This window comes from Pongo pygmaeus, chromosome 19, assembly GCF_028885625.2.
Source record: "Pongo pygmaeus isolate AG05252 chromosome 19, NHGRI_mPonPyg2-v2.0_pri, whole genome shotgun sequence".
Lineage (NCBI taxonomy): Eukaryota > Metazoa > Chordata > Mammalia > Primates > Hominidae > Pongo > Pongo pygmaeus.
The window spans coordinates 97,214,028-97,229,093 of record NC_072392.2 but is presented as its reverse complement, the minus strand read 5'-3'; positions in this window follow the sequence as shown (position 1 = coordinate 97,229,093).

Here is a 15,066-nt window from a genome sequence, read left to right as displayed (position 1 = left end):
TCCAGCCTAGGCAACAGAGCGAGACTCTGTCTCAAAAAAAAAAAACCAGCTTTTTTTTTTTTTAGAGTCTAGCTCTGCTGCCCAGGCTGAAGTGCAAGTGGCACGATCATGGCTGTGGCCCGAACATGACTCATTGCAGCCTTGACCTCCTGGGCTCAAGCAATCCTCCCACCTGAGTCCCCTAGCCTCCTGAGTAGCTGGGACTACAGGCGCACGCCACCACACCTGGCTAATTTTTAAATTTTCTGTAGAGACCCAGTCTCGCTATGTTGCCCGGGCTGGTCTTGAACTCCTGAGCTCAAGCAATATGCCCGCCTTGGCTTCCCAAAGTGCTGGGATTACAAGTGTGACCCGCCACGCCCAGCCTAACATGCGAGGCTTCTTGAGGTCCAGGCTTAGACACACACATCACAAGGCCAGCATCGATCCAAAGGTGGAAAATAAACTCCACCTCCTCATGAGGGTTGCTGTGAAGAATTTATGACCATTTGTTATTGGCCATAACCAGGAAGCTGAGGACCTCTGAACCCGGAATAATCTGGCTGGAATTGACAGACTTGCTCACCGCCCTCAGGGGACACTGGGTTCTGGCTGTGGCTGCTGTCACCACCCACAGCAAGCATTTGAACCACTCCTGCCTTACCGAGAGCCCTGCTCCAGGCTCAAAGCCCCACGAGGCCACTTAACAGCAGTGACCTGGTCCTTGCAGCTCACATGGAGGCAGGCTTCACAAAGGCAGAAGAAGGTTCCATGTATTGAGGAACAGCTAAGTTCATTCCGGGCATCCGGAGAGTGGAATATTGTAGAGCTACTCAGAAGGATTTTGGATTTTGTGGCCCCCATATGTACTGACATAAAAGATCTTCATGATACAATATCAAGTGTTTTTTTTTATCATTGTTGTTTTTTGTTTTAAGATGGAGTCTCGCTCTGTCGCCCAGGCTGGAGTGCAGTGGTGCGATCTTGACTCACTGCAACCTCCACCTCCCGGGTTCAAGCAGTTCTCCCACCTCAGCTTCCCAAGTAGCTGAGATTACAGGCACCCGCCAGCACGCCCAGCTAATTTTTGTATTTTTAGTAGAAAATGGTTTCACCATGTTGGCTAGTATTCTGGTCTCAAACTCCTGACCTCAAGCGATCCGCCTGCCTCAGCCTCCCAAAGTGCTGGATTACAGGTGTGAGCCACCGCACCTGGCCCAAGTTTTTCAAAACAGCAACGTGCAGAACAATCCTGTATAGAACATTCACTGGTTGTCTGTTGAGTCTCCATTCCCCACTCTTCCTCCTTCCCCAAATGACCTATATGTTCCTTCAGGGAACCATCCCACTGGGCAGCAGCCTGGGGCAATCTGAGGGAGGGACTTGGGGAAATTCCATCCTCTTTGCTGTGGGAATTGGTTTGGGATGGATTTGGCTAGGAGGGAGAAGAGCATGTGACCTGTGTTAGCACCTTTGTTGGGGAGGGGATTCATGGATTACTCTTTTTTTTTTTTTTTTTTTTGAGACAGTTTCACTCTTGTTGCCCGGGCTGGAATGCAATGGCATGATCTTGGCTCACTGCAACCTCTGTCTCCCAGGTTCAAGCGATTCTCCTGCCTCAGCCTCCCAAGTAGCTGGGATTACAGGCATGCACCACCATGCCTGGCTAATTTTTGTATTTTTCGTAGACATGGGATTTCTCCATGTTGATCAGGCTGATTTCGAACTCCCGACCTCAGGTGATCCACCCGCCTCGGCCTCCCAAAGTGCTGGGATTACAGGCGTGAGCCACTGCGCCTGGCTGCAGTGAAATATTTCTTAACAGCAGCCTCCTGGCTGTTGAGGCATTCACACCCCAGGTTCTGGCCACACCCTTGCACAAATAACACTCACGAACTCCCTGAAAGGGCTGGGCTTCCTCATGCCCCACTCGTGTGGCCCATGGAGGTGGCAGGCCCTGGGCCTGAGTGAGAGCTGGATAGAAATGGTTTGATGTGGCAGCAGCTGGTCTTCTGAAAGAATGTCACTGGGGCGAAGCCAGGAGCTCGAAGCCAAGCCTGTGGCAGTTGCAAAACGCAGAGGAAGAATGCAGGCCTGTCTTCCACACCTCCCTCCTGCTTACACTAGCACTCCAAATGTTACATGTGTGTTCTGTCTGCACATATGCACGCACCATATGTGTGCATTCACCCATGTGCGTTCAAAAGCCCAGTTCAGGAGATTCTCACAGAGGCTCCTCCAGGCCAAGCTCGGGGGCACCAGGGAGAGGACTGGGGGCTCTGTCTGCAAGGGGCTCAGTCAGGGCTGTGAGAATAAGAAATACATATTCTTGTTTTTTGTGGTTTTTTTTTTTTTTTTTTTTTGAGACAGAGTTTCACTGTGTCACCCAGGCTGGAGTGCAGTGGCACAATTTTGGGTCACTGGAACCTCCGCCTCCCGGGTTCAAGTGATTCCCCTGCCTCACCCTCCCGAGTAGCACTCACCACCACACCCAGCTAATTTTTGTATTTTTAGTACAGATGGGGTTTCACCATGTTGGCCAGGCTGGTCTCGAACTCCTGATCTCAGGTGATCCATCCACCTCAGCCTCCCAAAGTGCTGGGATTACAGGCATGAGCCACTGTGCCTGGCAAGAAATATATATTCTATTTGGTCTTTGTTCCCAGTTCCTGGGTTCCCAGCACAGAGCTCCTAAAACCCTTGAAATTTTCTGAGTGAGAGAGGTGAGAGAAGCCCCTTTTGTTATTCATAAGGAACCCCTTTCCACCATCCCCACTTACGCTAGTGAGGTGACTCGGTGGTCCCTAGCTAGTCTCAAAATGGGGGCTGTTGTCCCAGGAACCAACCATGGGATTACTGGGTTGAAACTTTCAGCCCCACCCTCTGACTTCCAGGAAGGCGGAAGGGCCAGGGATTGAGTCAATTACCAATGGTCAATGATTTCATCAATCGTGCTCACATAGTGGAACTTCCATAAAAGCTTGAAGAGAAAGGGCTCAGAGAACTTTAGGGTGATGAACGAACCCATGAGCCGGGAGGCTGGCACAACGCGTACTCCAGGGGGACAGAAGCGCCTGCCCTGGACCCTTCTGGACCTTGGTCTCTGTGTGTCTCCTTCTGGCATCCTTTATCATCAACCTGAGGCCCTAAGGAAAGTTCTGTGAGCCCTTCCATAGCAAATCACCAAACCTGAGGAGGAGGCTGTGGGAGCCACCAATAGTGAATCATCAGCTGGGAGCGGTGGCTCACGCCTGTAATCCCAGCACTTTGGGAAGCCGAGGGGGACGGATCACTTGAGGTCAGGAGTTCGAGACCAGCCTGGCCAACATGGTGAAACCCTGTCTCTAAAAAATACAAAAATTAGCCGGACAACATGACTGTAGTCCCAGCTACTCAGGAGGCTGAGGCAGGAGAATTGCTTGAACCCAGGAGGCGGAGGTTCCAGTGAGCCGAGATCACGCCACTGCACTCCAGCCTGGGTGACAGAGTGAGACTCCGTCTAAAAAAAAAAAAAAAAAAAAAAAAAAAAAAGAAAAAATCACCAAACCTGAGGAGGGGGTCATGGGAGCCCCCAATAGCAAATCACCAAACCCAAGAAGAGGGTCATAGAAGCCTCCAATTTGTAGCCAAGTTGGACCGAAATGTGGGCAACCTGAGGACCCTCTGCTTGTGTTCGGGGTCTGATGTGGGGGGCAGTCTTGAGCTCCTAACCTGTGGGGTCTGTGCTACCTCTAGATAGTTTCAGGATTGAATGAACTCACGCCTGTAATCCTAACACTTTGGGAAACCAAGGCAGGAGAATATCTTGAGCCCAGGAGCTCGAGACCAGCCTGGGCAACATAGTGAGACCCCCGTCTATACAAAAATTTAAAAATAGCAGGGTGTGGTGGCAGGAGGTGCGAGGATTGCATAGCTGTAGTGAGCTATGATCGGACCACTGTGCTCCAGCCTGGGCGAAGAGTGAGACACTGTCTAAGGAAAAAAAACAAAAAACTGGAGAACTACTCGGTATGGGGGAGGAAAGCCCACACATTGGGTTTCAGAAGTAGAGACAGTTTTCATTTACAGTCTAATGGGAGGAGAGGAGATAAACAGACCACAGCAGAGATGGAGAGAAAGACACAACTGCCAGGAGGGAGGGAAGGTGAGTTGGAGCCTGGCTGGAGGGGTACGCCAGGGTATTGACCCAAAGACAAAAGGCAGGCGGTGTTCAGAGATGGTCTGGGGAGAATCCAACATTCCAAGCAGTGGGAGTGGGGTCTCAGGAGGGCCAGGTCATCCCAACCCAAGGGCTGGACTCTGGGCCATCACTGCACTGCCCAGGGCCAGGTAGGCTGAGTGGGGGCCTGAGTCACGCTGCCCGGCCCTGCTTCCTTATCCAAACTAGCTTAAGTCGGGGCAGCCGGGAGCCAACCTGCAAATCTCTGCTTCACCCAAGCTTGCCAGTGTCTCTGACCCCCTCAATCCCCCCGAAGCAGGACCCAGTCTCCAGCCTTTCCGGCCCACCTCAGATCCTGGGGGCTACACGATGTCCAGACCTGACTCCTGGGAAGAGACAGGAATGTGAGGCTTGGTATTAGTTTCCTGCGTCTGCCTAAAGAACAGACATTTCCTGGGTGGCTTAAAACAACAGAAATTTCCTTTTCACAGCTCTGGAGACCAGAAGTCTGAGATCAAGGAGTCTGCAGGGCTGGTTCCTTCTGGAGGCTCTAAGGGAGAATCTGTCCCTATCCTATCTCCCAGCTCGGGAAACTCCCAGATGGGCTTTTGCCATGTCGGCCAGGCTGGTTTCGAACTCCTGACCTCAAGTGATCTGCCTGCCTCAGCCTCCCAAAGTACTAGGATTACAGGCGTCTGCCACCACGCCTGGCTAATTTTTATTTTTATTTTTATTTATTTATTTATGTATTTAGATGGAGTTTCACTCTTATTGCCCAGGCTGGAGCGCAATGGCATGATCTCAGCTCACCGCAACCTCCGCCTCCCAGGTTCAAGCGATTCTGATTCTCCTGCCTCAGCCTCCTGAGTAGCTGAGATTACAGGCGTGCACCACCACACCTGGCTCATTTTGTATTTTTAGTAGAGACGGGGTTTCTCCATGTTGAGGCTGGTCTCAGACTCCTGACCTCAGGTGATCTGCCCCTCTCAGCTTCCCAAAGTGCTGGGATTATAGGCGTGAGCCACCGCACCTGGCCAATTTTTACATTTTTAGTAGAGACAGGGTTTCACCATGTCGGCCAGGCTGGTCTCAAACTCCTGACCTCAGGTGATCCGCCCGCCTTGGCCTCCCAAACTACTAGGATTACAGGCGTGGGCCACCACACCTGGCCAAGAGCCTTGATTGTATCTGTGAAGACCCTATATCCAAAAAAAGTCACAGCCACAGGTACTGGTGGTCAGGACGCAGATGTATCTTTCTGGGGGACGGAATTCAGCCCACAGGAGGCTGCTCAGGGTTCCGGGAGTGCAGGCTGTTTTGCCTTCATGTACATTCTCTAATTCGAATCCTGCTGGCATCCAGGTGGATGCTGGGTGTGGGATGGAGTCCTGGCTCCCAGGGGCACCTTCCCACACCCCCATCCTCCCACTGCAAGCCTTCTGGATGTCAGAGCCCATGGGGGCCTCCTGGGCTGCTTCTCTCACATGAACATGCTGAGCTCTCAAGCCCCCCTGCCGCGTGTGGAGAGGATGTTCAGAATCTGAACGTCTTGAGCTGTTTCCCGGGAGACGGCTCACTTTGAGATCCAGGCTCTTCGACATAACTTTGGCAAAGCTCCGCGTTTGGTGAGTCCCTTGGCCACGGCCACCTCCTTGCATGGGGGACCAGCGCCAACCTCCGTGGGAGGCATCAGGAAGTGGCTGCAAATTTGACCTTAGAAATACCAAATTCAGTCAATTTGAGGATGCTGGTGGTGGGATTGGTGAGAGAGGATTTGAGTAAATCATTGATCACAGCATCTTAAAAAGATCCAAGAGGCCGAATCAAAGAAACTGTGGAAAAGACAGATTTTGGCTTAATATAAGGAGGTGTTTTCTAACAGAGCGGGACAGAGATGAGACGGCTGGTGTTGGACGGGGCCCGTCCTGGAGGGCCCCCTGGCGCTTTAATAAGGAGGTAGCAGCTCCTAAGACTGGGGCTTGGGACCCAAGGTCCAGTCCTTAGTTCCAGACCTGAGTCCCTTCTCCCCTCCCCCCAGGCTCCTCTCTCTAAAACGGGAGCCCTGATGACTTCTAGGCTCCTCTCCATCTCTCAACTCCCCGACCCTTAACCCAAAGCAGCTGGCCCCCCTACGGTGGGATTTTGACTTGGGGACAGGCCAAGAGACGCGTTTTGCTGCCTCGCTCACTTCCAACATCCAGGCGACATCCCTCAGCCATCATCTGTTTAAGGAGCCCACCTTGGCTCCAGATTCCAGGCCAGGCTTCTCAAGGAGCCAGCGCTTTCTAAATGCATACCTGCTCTTGGGATTTTAGCAAATCAACACCCAGTTTTTTCCATCAGGTGAGTCATTCCATCACCACAGGGCAGAGTCAGAGGTGGGGAAAGTGAAGACGAAGTCCTTGGCGTTTTAGCCTCAGGCCCCCAAACCTTCTCCTGGGCCCCATCTCCAGGCCTCCTTGTAAAATCCAGTTTCTGCCATTCCTGCGAAGTCAGTTTAGCAAGAAGCCCCCATCCTCCACCGTCCCTCAGGCGATGTCTGGTCACCCCGGCCTGCCTTCAGCAAGAATCCTGTTAGGTGGGTTTAGCTGGAATCCCCCTGACCCCCTGCTTCCTCTTAGTAATTCCCCCCGCTCTGACCCCCACGCTGCTCCCTGGCTAGAAATTCACTTGGTCATGCTGTATCTGGTTGACCCTGATGGCAGGTCCCTGCATGGCCCCTGCGCCTATCGAGATGGCCCTGAGTCAGGTCAGCCACACTGACCTCACACAAGTGTCACTGAATCGTTTTCTGTAATATGACCAACAGAAAACCCTCCATCCTGGGCAAACTGGGAGGGTTGGCTACCCCACATAAGAGGCCGACAGCAGCCCCTGGTGGTCCCTTCACAAAGAAAGATGCTTCCCCATCCCTATCACCCAGCCCCAAAAATCCTGGCTCTGGTCGTCGGAAGTTCTTTTCAGCCGGGCACCGTGGGAGGCCGTAGATCGCTTGAGCCCAGGAGTTCAAGACCTGCCTGGGCAACGTGGTGAAACCCCACCTCTACAAAAAAATACAAAGATTAGCCAGGCATGATGTTGTGCACCTGTAGTCCCAGCTACTCGGGAAGCTGAGGCAGGAGGATCACCTGAGCCCAGGGAGGTTGAGGCTGCAGTGAACTGAGATGGCACCACTGCACCCCAGCCTGGGGACAGAGCAAGACCCTGTCTCCAAAAAAAAAAAAAAAATGCACATGTGACTTCCTTTTCTGGAACATTCTTTTGTTTTGTTTTTGAGACGGAGTCTTGCTCTGTTGCCCAGGCTGGAGTGCAGTGGCTCAATCTCAGCTCACTGCAACCTCTGCCTCCCAGGTTCAAGCGATTCTCCTGCCTCGGCCTCTCGAGTAGCTGGATTACAGGTGCCCACCACCATGATTGGCTAATTTTTGTATTTTTAGTAGAGACGGGGTTTCACCACGTTGGCCAGGATGGAACATTCTTTTTCTTCTTTACCAGGTTAATTCCTATGTGTGTTTCTGGGGATCTCTCAACCTTTGAGTACCCTCAGTCACTGGGCTCTTGCTAAACAGGGGCCTGCACTTCTGCAGTTCTAATCGGCTCCTGGCAATGCCCACGCTGCTGGTCCTCCGGCCACACTCTGGGGACCAGGGGCTTAGCCTTCACGACCTCTGAGAGTGCCTCTCGGGCGTCCGAGTCTCAGCCCCACCCTGTGACCGAAGCGCACTCTGTGTCCCTCACGGCCCTTCCACAGGGTGTGGCGGATCCCTGCCGGTGTCTCCATCACTGCCAGGCTGAATTCATCTTTCCCACCATCAGCTTCCGGGAAAGCCGGGCACCAGGCGGGAACATGGGTAGCCCTCAAGTCTTTGCTGAATGAATGAATGAACCTCTGCCTTCACACAAAAGGTCAGTATAGACCTATGTCCACCTTCACTACATCTACACCCTAGGAGGAAACCCCCGAAATTCAGAACATGAATCCTAGTTGAGTCACAAGTGGAGGAAATGACGAAGGTGACAGATGCAGGAGCAGCTCTGCTCACCCTCAGAGCAGATGGAAACTGTACTTCTCAAAGTGGGGTTCCAATCAGCAGCATCCCGGTGCCTAGGAAACCAGTCAGCAACGTGGATTCTCGGGAACACCCCAGTCCGACTGGAGACCAGGGAATTGGGGTGAGTTTGTGCCTGTGTCTTCAGAGCCCTCCTGGAATTCTGGCACCACATGAGTGTAAAATCCACTGGGTCTGGGCCAGTGATTCACCTCTGGGGCTCTGTATTGGAATCTCCTGGGAGCTTGGAACGCTGGGGACGCCTTTGCCCCACCGTGCCCTTCTGATGGGGTGCGCTTTATTTGGGCTGTCTCCCTGCCCCCGTCTCCTTTTCAACAGAATGGAGGACAAAGTGGGGAGCTGGACGTGGAAGTTGGGGAGCCAGCGGGGTGTCTGAGGTCAGGACAGCTCAGCTCCAGGGAGGCCGTCAGAGGTGGAAAGGGTGGGCGGATAGCTTCCCCGGGAGGGGCTGCTCTCTTGCCCCCAGCAGAAGCTGCACGCAGGGAGGGCTGGGCAGGGGAACTCTACCCGCCAGCAGAGCCTTATTCTTCTGCGTGTTTGTAATTTGCTGAGCAGCTGGTCCCCATTAGACAGCCTCAAACCCTTTTTAAGGAGCCTCGTGGAAGCGGCTTTTTGCTTCAGTCACGGCAGACCCCGTGCGGGGATGGGTAGCACAGGAGTAGCGTTGCCGTGGCGACGCAAAGACTTGGGGGCTGGCTAGCGATGGTAACCAGGGCTGCTTTTGACCTTCACCATCTCCTGGGGCTGCTGGCTTTCTCCTCTCCCGCATTCACTCGAGCCGTTTCCAAGCCTGCAACGAGACTAGAGCTCAGGGGAGGCCTCAGCGACCCCATCCCTCCCACCCACTCATCCTAGAGGGTAGCTGCCCTGAGACAGGTTTCTCCAGGAGGCCCAAAGGAGTCCTGTGTCCATTTTAAAGCCCCCAACCCAAAGCTGAGGCCCTGCTTGCCCTGGTCTTACCCCGTAGCCCAAGACCACGCCTGCCTCTCACTCTGCAGCTATAGCCTGGCGAGCAAGCAACGTGACCTCTGTGCTCCAGACGGATCCGTTGCAAAAGGTGGTGAGATGCCGCTCCGAGTCACAAGTCCAGGCTGGCCGCCTGCCTCTTGGCTGTGTGATCTTAGGCAGGAGGCCTCCCCCTCTCTGAAGCTCAGCTCTGGTCTCTGTAATATGGGCTGCTGACCTCTTCAAGGGTGTTGTAAATAATGAAAGGCATCAGGAGTCTTTGACAGTGACTGTTTCTGCGATCAAGATGGTGGGGATGTTTACGCGTCTTTTCTTTTTGTTTGTTGTTGTTGTTGTTGTTGTTGAGGCAGAGTCTCACTCTGTCGCCCAGGCTGGAGTGCAGTGGCATGACCTTGACTCACTGCAGCCTCCGCCTCCCGGGTTGAAGTGATTCTCCTGCTTCTGCCTCCTGAGTAGCTGGGATTACAGGCATGCACCACCACGCCCAGCTAATGTTTTGCATTTTTAGTACAGACAGGGTTTCACCGTGTTGGCCAGGCTGGTCTCGAACTCCTGACCTCAGGTGATTCTCCTGCCTCGGCCTCCCAAAGTGCTGGGATTACAGGCGTGAGCCAGCACATCTGGCCAGCATCTTTTCTTGTCATTACCTGATGTTCATGGAGGGCCAGCTCCACGCTAAGTCCTGCAGGAATCTTTCCTCTTTTGGAGCCCCAGGTTAGGAATTTCAGTGCTGCCCCAGGCCTGGCTACAAGCTCTCTCTCACCTCCATCTGATTACGGGCAGTGCTCCATGTTTGGGGTTCAGGCTTTGCCACAATCCGAAGGCTTTGCCTTGGCTGGGGCTCAGGAAAAGGAGAGCAGAGGAGCTGGACCCCGCTGGCACTGAGCCCACCGAGGCCTGGGTGGCTGCTCTGCCCTCCTCCCTGGTCTCAGCCTGGGGAACCACTCGGAGGGCTCACCACTGACCACATGATGGGCCAAGCCAGCTCCTTCCGCCCTGCTGGACCGGCAGCTCCGTTTGGGCTCGGGGGTGGGGAGTCCGTGGGACACGTCCATAGCCTGCCTGGTGTCTTACGAGTTCAGAGAATTTCTTCAAATGCTTAAAACCTTCAGCTCCCTTAAAAAGGGTTTTCTGCATTTCAGCACAGCTTGGTACTTCTGGGGCTGTGGGTTCCCCAAACCCTGGGGTTCCTGTGTTTATTCACCCGATCAGAGAGGAGGCCTGGCCAGGAAGACCTTGGTAGGAGGGGGTCCCCAAAAAGTGGGTCTCAGGAACTTGCCCTGAGCTTCCCCACGGTGGGGGTGAATGCCCTCCCAGCCATGGAAGAAAAGGAGGCCTGTTAGGTGGGCCACCCTGGACAGTCAGGGGGACCTGGGCCCCAGGGGCTGGCCACTGAGGGAGTCATCCAGACTGCTGGCCGTGGCTGTCCAAATTCCGCCCCACTCGCCTACAGAAAGGGGTTTCCCTACAGACACCAGGGCCTGGAGGGGACTCCCAGGAAGCGTCCAGAGAGAAGAGGGTCCCCCAGGCCCAGGAGAAGGGAAACCAGCCTGGGCCCTTTAAGAGTCTGTGTTGCCAGCAGAGAGCGAAGGCAAGGCAGGCCCCTTGGGTAAACATCTGAGGGCCTGCAGTAACAACTCCCAGCTGTGTGGGGTGCTGGGGGCGGGGTCCTGAGCCTGTCCTAGCTCAGCTGAGGTCAGCTGGGTGGGGACCGACCAAGCACAAATGTAGGGGCGGGCAGCGGCTGAAAGGGGAGAGCCACTTGGGTCTGGAAGCTTCTACTTCCTTTAGAGCCTTTTCCAAAATCCTCCTGGGAGATCTCTGGCCGATCCTCATAGCCAGGCAGTGAGGACGAGGGGAGAGAGAGGCTTCCTCTCTAGGAAGGGAGGAGAGGGAGGGGGTTGGTGGTTTCCTTTGCTATTCCCCGGTTGCTCAGGGCTTGTTCATCTCTCCGTGGAGCACAGGTGGTGTCTGGTGTGTCCTTCTGTCATGCACAGCCCTGCACTGTCACTCCGCAATGCCGGCCTCTGGCTCCATGACCTTGACCCCCACCTTCTCTTGCCTAGAAGTTTTGCTGCAGGCTCCTGGCTGGTCTTCCTGTCTCCCAGCCCTCTCCAGGACAGCCCTGTGGAGCCACCATAGCTATTGTTCTAAAGCATCTCATCGAGACATTTTCCTCTGCTTAAACCTAGCTGATGATTCCCTGTTAGGGATAGACGGTATATTAGGATGGTTTGGGCTGTAAGTAACAAATCTGATTGAGAAATGCTTACCCTTTGGAGATGGCGTTTTCACTCATATTAACTAGAAAGTATGGAGCCCAGCAGTTCAACCATGTCCAGATTCAGGTTTTCCTCTCTCTTATGCCTTCTATAGCAGCAACTCATTCACATGCTAGTTTCCATCATAGTGGCAAAGTGGCTGCAGTGGCTCCAGGCTCTATACCACAACATTTAAAAGGCAGGAGTGGCATGAGCCTGTAGTCCCAACTACTCAAGAGGTGGAGACAGGAGGATTGTGTGAGCCCAGGAGTCTGAGGTTGCGGTGAGCTATGATCACACCACTGCACTCCAGCCAGGGTGATAGAGTGGGACCCTAAAAAGGTAAAAGGCAGGAGTGAGCCTCTTTTCCAGAACATCCATGTTGGTCATCTATTTGTATATAACAAGTTACCCCAAAACTTACAGGCTAAGAAGGAGCTTTTATTTTGCTCATAATCTGCAATTTGGGCAGGGCTCAGCAAGGGTGGCTCATCTCTTCCATGTGGCATCAGCTGGGGCAGCTCACCTGGGAATTGGAGGATCCATTTCAAGATGGCTCACCTACGTGGCTAAAAAATGGTGTTGTCTGGGAACTCAACAAGGGCTGTGAAATAGGGGCCTTGGCTGCTTTCAAAGAGGGCTGCATAGGCTTCCTCACAGCATGGTGGCTAGGTTAGAGAACAAGTCAGATGTACATGGCATTTTATAACCCAGCCTTGGAAGCCACACAGCACCACTCATGATAGACTGGTGGTTAAGGCAGTCACAAAGGCCTGCCTGGAACCAAGGGGTAGGGCTGCATATCCCACCGCTCTTGGGAGCAGTGTCAAGGTCGCATTGAGTGTGAGAAGCGTGGAAGCTGCTATGTCCATCTCGGAAAATGCCTTCTGCCACAGTCTCCCAGATGTCTTCTCCATTCTCACCAAGCCTCTTTGGGCCATTTATCCAGCACTAGGCCCTGATGCAATCAGGGGCCCTCTACAGCCAACATTCATATAGCGCTCACAACACCGTGGGGGCCATGCTAAGTGCTTAATATTCGTTCACCCAATTCTCACCACAACTCAGTGAGACTGGAGTGATCTTTCTTCCCACTTTATAGAAACTGAGGTTTGTAATTTGCCCAAGGTCACAGGCCAGAAAACAATGGAGGCAAAGTTAAAGGTCAGATCTATATGATTCTGAGCCTATGCTATTAACCACTTCATAGCAAAGTTTAAGACTTCCAGTCTGTGGCTGAAGAAAGCAACTTGAATGTGGGAACATGTACTCTGGTTGTACTGGCAGCCATTTTGTGACCATGAGGTGATCCACTCTGAGAAAGAAGCAGATGCTCAGAAGAAGGGGGAGAGCCTTGTTCCGTTTCCACAGCTCCCTCCCTGGGGACTCCTCAGTTAAGTGAGCAAGCAAATCTATTTCACTGTCTAAGACTGTGTGAGTTTGGTACATAGTTACTTATAATTGAGAGTATCTTTTTTTTTTTTTTTTTAGATGGAGTCTCGCCCTGTCACCAGGCCGGAGTGCAGTGGTGTGATCTTGGCTCATTGCAACCTCCGCCTCCCGGGTTCAAGTGATTCTTATGCCTCAGCCTCCCAAGTAGCTGGGACTACAGGCACCCGCTATCACACCCATGTATTTTTGTATTTTTAGTAGAGATGGGGTTTCACCATATTGGCCAGGATGGTCTCCATCTCTTGACCTCGTGATCCACCCGCCTCGGCCTCCCAAAGTGCGGGATTACAGGCGTAAGCCACCGCGCCCGGCCAATTGAGAGTTTCTTAACCAAGGCCATTGCATCCCTACCTAGTGGACACAGCATGTATTTATATGTAACCAAAACAGGTGCCATCTGTATTCCATGTGATAGACGTTGATTTTGTGTGTGTGCGGTGGGGGGTTGTTTGGTTTTTGAGACAGGGTCTCTCTCACCAAGGCAGGAGTGCAGTGATGGGATCATAGCTCACTGCAGCCTCGACTTTCCAGGCTCAAGCAATCCTCCTAACTCAGCCTCCAGAGTACCTGGGACTACAGGTGCATGCCACCATGCCTGGCTAATTTTTTTATTTTTTGTAGAGAAAGAATCTCATGGCTGGGCGCAGTGACTCACACCTGTAATCCCAGCACTTTGGGAGGCCGAGGCGGGCAGATCACCGGGTCAGGAGATCGAGACCACGGTGAAACCCCGTCTCTACTAAAAATACAAAAAATTAGCCAGACGCAGTGGCGGGCGCCTGTAGTCCCAGCTACTCGGGAGGCTGAGGCAGGAGAATGGCATGAACCTGGGAGGTGGAGCTTTCAGTGAGCTGAGATCGTGCCACTGCACTCCAGCTTGGGTGACAGAGCGAGACTCCATCTCAAAAAAATAAATAAATAAATAAAATCTCATTATATTGCCTGGGCAGGTCTCAAACTCCTGGGCTGAAGCGATCCTCCTGCCTCAGCCTCTCAAAGTTCTAGGATTAAGGCGTGAGATCTATTTTCTCCATCTAATAAGTATTTCTTTTATAACCATTAAGAGTCATGACCCACTGTTTGAAAAACACTGTTCTTTTGTTTTGAGACAGAGTTTCTGTTGCCCAGGCTGGAATGAAGTGCCACAATCTTAGCTCACTGCAGCCTCAACCTTTCAGGCTCAAGTGATCCTCCCACCTGTCTCTATAAAAAAGTTTTTTTAAAAAAAATCATACTTGGAGAGAAAATAAATGAAGACAAGTATAGCTATTCAGCTAGAATTTTTAGGTGCTTATGTTACAAAACATGTTTCTCTGCTTCTGAATATGGCAAGGTTCATTAAGTTGTTTTATTTATTTATTTATTTTTATTTTTATTTTTTTTTTGAGATGGAGTCTCGCTCTGTCACCCAAGCTGGAGTGCAGTGGCGCGATCTCAGCTTACTGCAGGCTCTGCCTCCCAGGTTCATGCCATTCTTCTGTCTCAGGCTCCCAAGTAGCTGGGACTACAGGCGCCCACCACCACGCCTGGCTAATTTTTTGTATTTTTAGTAAAGATGAGGTTTCACCGTGTTAGCCAGGATGGTCCTGATCTCCTGAACTTCCGATCCGCCTGCCTCAGCCTCCAAAAGTGCTGGGATTACAGGTGTGAGCCACCGCTCCCAGCCATGTTTTTTGTTGTTGTTGTTTGTTTGTTTTTTTAAGAGACAGGGTCCTGCTCTGTTGCCCAGGCTGGAGTGTGGTGGCATGATCATAGCTCATTGCAGCCTTGTGATCCTCCCACCCCAACTTCCCGAGCAGCTGGGACTACAAGTACCACCATGCCTGGCTCGTTCTTTTCTTTTTTTGTAGCGATAGGGTCTTGCTGTGTTGCCCAAGCTGGTCTCAAACTCCTGGCCTCAAGTGATCCTCTGGCCTCAGGCTCTCAAAGTGCTAGGATTACAGGCATGTGCTACCATGCCCAGCCATTCACTTATTTTCTTTTCTCTCTCTCTTTTTTTTTTTTTTTTTTTTGAGACAGAGTCTTTACTCTGTCACCCAGGCTGGAATATGGAGGCACAATCACAGCTCACTGCAGCCTCAACCTCCCAGGCTCAGGTGATCCTCCCACCTCAGCCTCCTGCGTAACTGTGACTACAGGTGCACACCACCACATCCAGATAATGTTTGTATCCAGATAA